The 6,000-nt window shown below is 46.2% G+C and overlaps 1 protein-coding gene across 1 annotated transcript in view; it reads left to right on the top strand.

Annotated features, from left to right (window-relative positions):
* The first annotated feature begins 1,580 nt into the window (after nt 1-1,580).
* Nucleotides 1,581-6,000, top strand: part of ATF3 (activating transcription factor 3) — a 59,355-nt gene continuing 54,935 nt past the window's right edge. Inside the window, exon 1 of the mRNA XM_043569527.1 lies at nt 1,581-1,670. The gene's annotated coding sequence lies outside the window, so the exon portion shown is untranslated. The remainder of the gene's footprint in view (nt 1,671-6,000) is intronic.

Below are 6,000 nucleotides of genomic sequence, written 5' to 3'. Positions count from 1 at the left end.
CAGATCGACCCTAGAACGTGTCCTAGAGGGATAGCTGGTTTCCAGGTTGCTGAAATGATTCATAGACCAGGGATGCCCAAGACTCACCCCTCCAGCCCCCACCCTCTGCCCCAGGCAGGGGCTGTGTAGGTGGCAAGACTGAGGAGGCAGGGATGGGGTCCAGAAGAAGAAGACCAGTGAACCACACTGGAATAAAGATTTCAAAGCCAGGTGATTCAGTAGGTGAAGAAACAAATAAACTGTGGTACATCGAGACAATGGAATATTCTTCAGCGCTTAAAAAAAAAAAAAAGAGCCATCAAGCTACGAAAAGTCATGGCGGGGTCAGCTTTTGCTCACCAACCATATCTCCAGGATAAATTGGATGGAACCAGCCAGGAAGACCTGACAAGAGAAAACCTCCTCTAAATAGGATGCTCCACAGTTTCCTCAGGAAGAAACCGATCAGAAAAGGCTACATACTGTATGATTCCAACTATATGACATTCTGGAAAAGGTAAAACTATGGAGACAGTATAAAGATCCATGGTGATCAGGGAATCGGGGCGGGGGGGGGGGATGAATAGGCGAGCACAGAGGTTTTTTAAGCAGTGAGAATACCTGATATTATAATGATGAATCCATGTCATTATACATTTGTCCACACCCATAGGGTTCTCGGCACCAAGAGTGAACCATATTGTAAACTATGGACCTTGGGTAATAATGATATGTCAATGTACGTTTATCAACTATAACGATGTACAACCCTGGTGAGGGATGTTGACAGTGGGGGAGGCTGTACAAGTGTGGGGGTGGGGGGGGTCTATGGGAAAACTCTAGTTTCTGCTCAATTTTTCTGTGAACCTATAGCTGCTTTAGAAAATGAAGTCTATTTAAAAAAATTCAGGTGAGGTGATTACATCTTTCCATATGCAGAGTTTGCTGCATTGTGGAGTCGGAGACTTGGGCTGGAATCTGAGCCCCACCATGACTACCAGCTCTGTAACTTTAGGAAAGTTACTTAACTCCTCTGATCTCGGTTTCTCTGAGTCCACAGGACGGTACTGTCTTCCTCAGAGCATTCTGAGTATCGCATTAAAAAACTATATGTAAAGTTTCTAACCCAGCATCTGGGAAATACGCCAGGGTAATTATATACAGGATGCCCCCTCACCTCCTCCCTAATAACTGTGATTATTAAACATTCCAGTGGCTACTAATTTCAAAATCAGGCCAGTGGAAGAAAGCTGCCTTGGTCGAAAGTGACCTTCTGCCAGGGAGGGAATCAGCATGTGGGGGTGGGCGTGTGTGTTCTCACGTGCTCAGTCAGAGACGCTGGCTGCAGAAGGTCAGCCATGAACTTGAGCCCCGGGAGGCACTAGCAAGCCCCTCACTCAGCTTTCTCCTGTGAAAAGGTCAGGGTGATGGAAGGCGGTCATATTTAGATGATGGCTCGCAGGGAAGCCTCGGTGGGTTAGTCACCTATGATATGACATCATATTGCCACTCAATATAGTAACAGCTGTTGATTGCTTTGGGGGACAGGGGCGGGGTTAGCTTTTGTCCCTCAACCATACCTCCAGGATAAATTGGATAGAACCAGCTGGGAAGACATGACAAGGGGAAACCCTCCTCTAAATAGGATGCACCACAGTTCCCTCAGGATTTTTGGCACTTCACCCCAAAATGTGAGTCTTGACTTTTCTTTGTCTCTGGGGCCAAGTGGGGAAAATGTCATGGGACAAAGGCGTGTGGTCAGGAAGCCCTTAGCTGGGAGAGCACCCACCGTGGCCGGGGGACGGTGCCACCCCGTGGAAGGGTGGGAAGACCGGAAGTTCTATGAGCCAGGTACATGATGTCTAGTGGGACCCCAAGAAGGCGTCCCAGGGAGGGGGGTTGAAAAGCCTGGAGTTAGGGGCTGCAGAGTCTTTTTCCTCTCACAGGATACATGACAACGGTGGGCCCAGGTCAGCACACCCCGCCCCCCAATTGAGCAATGATGTCCTCCCAGCCTTTGAAATGAGCCTGGAGGAAGCCACAGTTTGAAGATACCAATGATCGGTGCTGTAGTTAATCTGGGATATTGATTAGCCATATCATCATGGAAAGCTGCAGGACAGGGTTAACCCCTTCCTTCCTGGGTATTCTCCTCCTCGACATCTCTAGCTTTCGTGGGGTCTTGTGCTCTGGGGATAGAATGCTTTGTGTCCAGTGTGTCAGCTGCATAGCTTAACTGGGGAGAGCAGGCTCTTTCTGTGTCTAAACTGGAATAAGTCCAGAATGAGGAAGTAAGGAGGTTAGAGAGGAAAAGCTCTTGGGCGGGGGGTTAGGAGACCCTGTTTGGCAGTGGGTTCTGCCACTTTTTGAGCTGGGTGGCTTTGGGAAAATCATTGCTTCTCTCTAGATTTTGGTTACTTGTCTCGTCTGTAAAAATATGTGCTCTTGGGGTCCTTCCAACCCTAACTGACACACTCTTCATCCTCAAAGTGTGGATTCGCTGTTCTGTTGTTGGCAGAGTAGAGCGTCTGACTCTGCTATTCACTGTGTGACCTTGCACAAGGACACCCCTTCTCTGAACCTCAGTTTTCCCATCTATGAAATATGGGTTATTATGAGACATGGGTGCAGTAATAAACCTGGAAGCCTTTTTGGATGATGCTCTGAATTCAGCAGGGCAAGGGGGGTAGGGTGTGAGGCTGGTTGAGAAGGGCACAGCTGAGGTTCCTGGCAAGTTGGACCAAGGCTAGGAGCCTGAGGAGGTAGGGGTTGTGGTCAGCCATGAAAACTTCCAACCCTGTCCTGCGCAGTTCCTCTTCATTTCCCAGCAGCTAGGGGAGGGGAAACCATTGAGAGGTTGTAAGTGATGCTGAAAACGACCCAAGAAAGTGGCTACAAATTCTTGTCTAAGGAGTCGTGCTGCCCAAGTGGGCACAGAGCCAAAGCGAGGGTCGTGGGGAGCCCGGCAAGGGTCTGGAATCCCCACGCAAAGGAGCAGCCTCCCATTTCCTACGCATGTGTGAGGGTAATAGTCCTGCACCTCCCAGCTCAGCATCACCTCCCATGAGCGTGAAAATACCTCAGAGAGGAACCCTGGGAATAACGAATCACGACTGTATATTGATCAGAGTGAGCTGTCTCAACTTATCTCCTAGGGAAAAATCACAGATCCTCTAGAGAAACTCTGCAAATTCCTGTTTATTCTTCACGTAAACGGATTAACCTAGGGTTAGCGATTCTACTTCGGCTTTCCCTTTCACGCTGTGGCGAAAATGAAATTGATCACTCCTTTGAAGCCCTTTCTTGAGCCATAAGTAGAAGTTCTCTTCCCTCCCACCAAAAGGGGGTTTCTCTTCTTTTGATTTTTTTTTTTTTTTTGAAGCCCCAGGCGCTGGGGTTGAGAGCTGGCAGGAGGCACGGGCTACCACAGCAGCAGCATGCTGTCCTCCTGCTGACTCATCTGACATTAACATAATTACGTTTCAGGAGTCAAAGTGATTTTTCAAACTATGAGTAATGCACGGTATTAGAGAGTGTGTTTACAAGGCAGCGGGTGTTTCAGCGCACTGAAAAAAACCAGCTGCTGCTAACAGCTGAAATGAGCGAAAGAATAAGAAAATGCTGTCAGGAAAAACCACCTACCCTCTGGGCTCCTCTTCTTTGGGAAGGATTCAGACATGAAAGGCAGGTGAATTCAGAGGTCCCCAAGGAGCCATCCAGATCTAGCATCGCTCTCTGAATACCTAGAGGTCTGATCACTTTATACGAAAAAAAACTTTTTTGTAGTCTTATTTTTTTGATGTTTATTTTTTGAGAGACAGAGAGAGACAGAGCATGAATGGGAGAGGGGCAGAGAGAGAGAGGGAGACACAGAATCCAAAGCAGGCTCCAGGCTCTGAGCTGTCAGCACAGGGCCTGACATGGGGTTTGAACCCACAAATGGTGAGATCATGACCCGAGCCAAAGTGGGATGCTTAACCAACTGAGCTTACCCAGCACGCCTATAGTCTTAATTTTTATATACCCAGCTCTAGGGAAAGATACATTGAAAGACTTCAGCAAATTATTTCTTAAAGCCATTTTATTACCAGTGTTACAATAATAGTCTAAAGTTGTGTGAAGAAATGTGTTGCTGCTTCTAAGGCAGGAGCAGAGACACAAATCATTTCCCCAGTTGTAAAGATGGGGAGTGGAATCCCATGGGGGTGGGATGTGGGGTCAGCAAATGCCTTCTTTTGTTAAACTAGGAAGAGAAAAGTTTGAGAGCTATTGAGTACAGTTAGCCAAGTATTTAGACCTCAGGAGAGAAGAGCGAGGCTTCAGTCTAATCCCAGAGCTGTCTCTGTCCCTCGCCCCTGTTTCCCAGACTCTTAATGGGGATATTAACAGAACCTGCTGTGCCCACCTCAAAGGAGGACTCTTAGGCCTTAGGGAAGGCAAGGGTAGTGTCTCTCCATCATTGTACTCACAGTGTCTAACTTGGGCCCTGCACATAGTAAGTGCTCACTAAGTACTTGAAGAATTAATGAGTGAGATAAGAGCTTTGAGCATCAGAGCTCTGCTCTTCTGTTTTGTTGGTCTTCTTGCCTTTAGTTCTCCCTGTGCCAAGCCAGAGAGCTCAGAAAGTGGGGCTACACTTGGAGATGCATCTACTGGAGGCACTGGCACTAATAAGGAAAATTAACTGCTCACATCCTCGGGGACTAACAGCTAAAATCAGATGAAAATGGAACACTCAGAAACTCTTTTAGAGAAAGCTCATTTAAAAACATGACAGTAATTTAATTTGCTTATATGTTGGAGGTAAATCAGGAGACCGTCAGGCTTCATTTCACCTGCTGATTCTTGAACTGCAGTCATCACTTGAGCTGCAATAACAATAAAGTCAACTCAGTGTCTGGGCTCTGTGACGGCTGGTGAAAGAGAAGTAGTTGGACTGGAAAAGCCCTTAAAAAAAAAAAAGACAAAAAAAAAAAAAAAAAACCAGTTCCGCTCTCAGATACCTGTGTGTAAAGGTATAAAAGAAAAGTGGAAATTATGAAAACTTTACTCTGCCCTTTTTTTTTTCCGATGGGAAAAACAACCACTTGATTTTATACATGAGGACATATTTCTGAATTTTGATGAGGGCTTACAAGGGCAGCTCTAGCTTTTTATGACATCTGCGACAGATGACTGTTCTCTTGTTCTTTCCATTCCTGCTTTGGCTTCTCTGCCTTTGTCTCCTTCTTTCCTTCTATCCCTAAGTTAACTCCTTCCTTCCCTTCTTGTTCCCATTTTGCTTTCTTCCCCCAGCCTTCCTTCTCACTGTATGAACTTTCTTCAAGCTTCTGGCAAGGAGTTATGTACATGGTGAGTGGTCAATAGAATTAAAAAAATATATATATATATATATATAGAAAAATATATATATATATAAAGCCCTGGACTAATTATAAGGTCACTTATAAATAAACTGTTCATAAATAAATTGTTTATTTTTAAGCTTCATCCTACACAAAACTATTCCTATTCACTTAGGAATGTCTTTGATGAAGCAGTAAAAATTAATTAAATCTCCTCCCTTGAGAACATACCCTTTTGAATGTTCTACATTTGCACGGTGGAAAAAAGGGGATCCCCTGAGAAAGATACACACCGTGAGCCCTAAGCCTGCTCTCGGCTGAGACGCCCAGCTCTGTTTTTGGTAGGCTACCTGGATTGACAGGTCTGTCCTCTCCCCACTCATTAATCAGTATTGTCAGCAGTAAATATAAGCCAGTACATTCATGGCTAATCAGTCCCAAGTGGTTGTTAAAAAGAACAGGGATCTGTGGTTCCATCCCGAGCGCCTGAGGACAACGCCAGGATAGAAAATGTATACACTCCCAGTGGCTGTCATTGGGTGCTTCTGCCCTAGACACACTCTCCAGTGGGGTAAGTCCGGGCTGGGGGCATCTCTAAGGTTCCGAACCTCCACTGGTCGCTTTATATCAGAGCTGCGTGTCCAGGGCCCGGGGCAGTCCTGATTTCACAGCCCCT

This window comes from Prionailurus bengalensis, chromosome E4, assembly GCF_016509475.1.
Source record: "Prionailurus bengalensis isolate Pbe53 chromosome E4, Fcat_Pben_1.1_paternal_pri, whole genome shotgun sequence".
Classification (NCBI taxonomy): Eukaryota; Metazoa; Chordata; class Mammalia; order Carnivora; family Felidae; genus Prionailurus; species Prionailurus bengalensis.
This window is presented reverse-complemented; position numbering and strand designations above follow the sequence as displayed.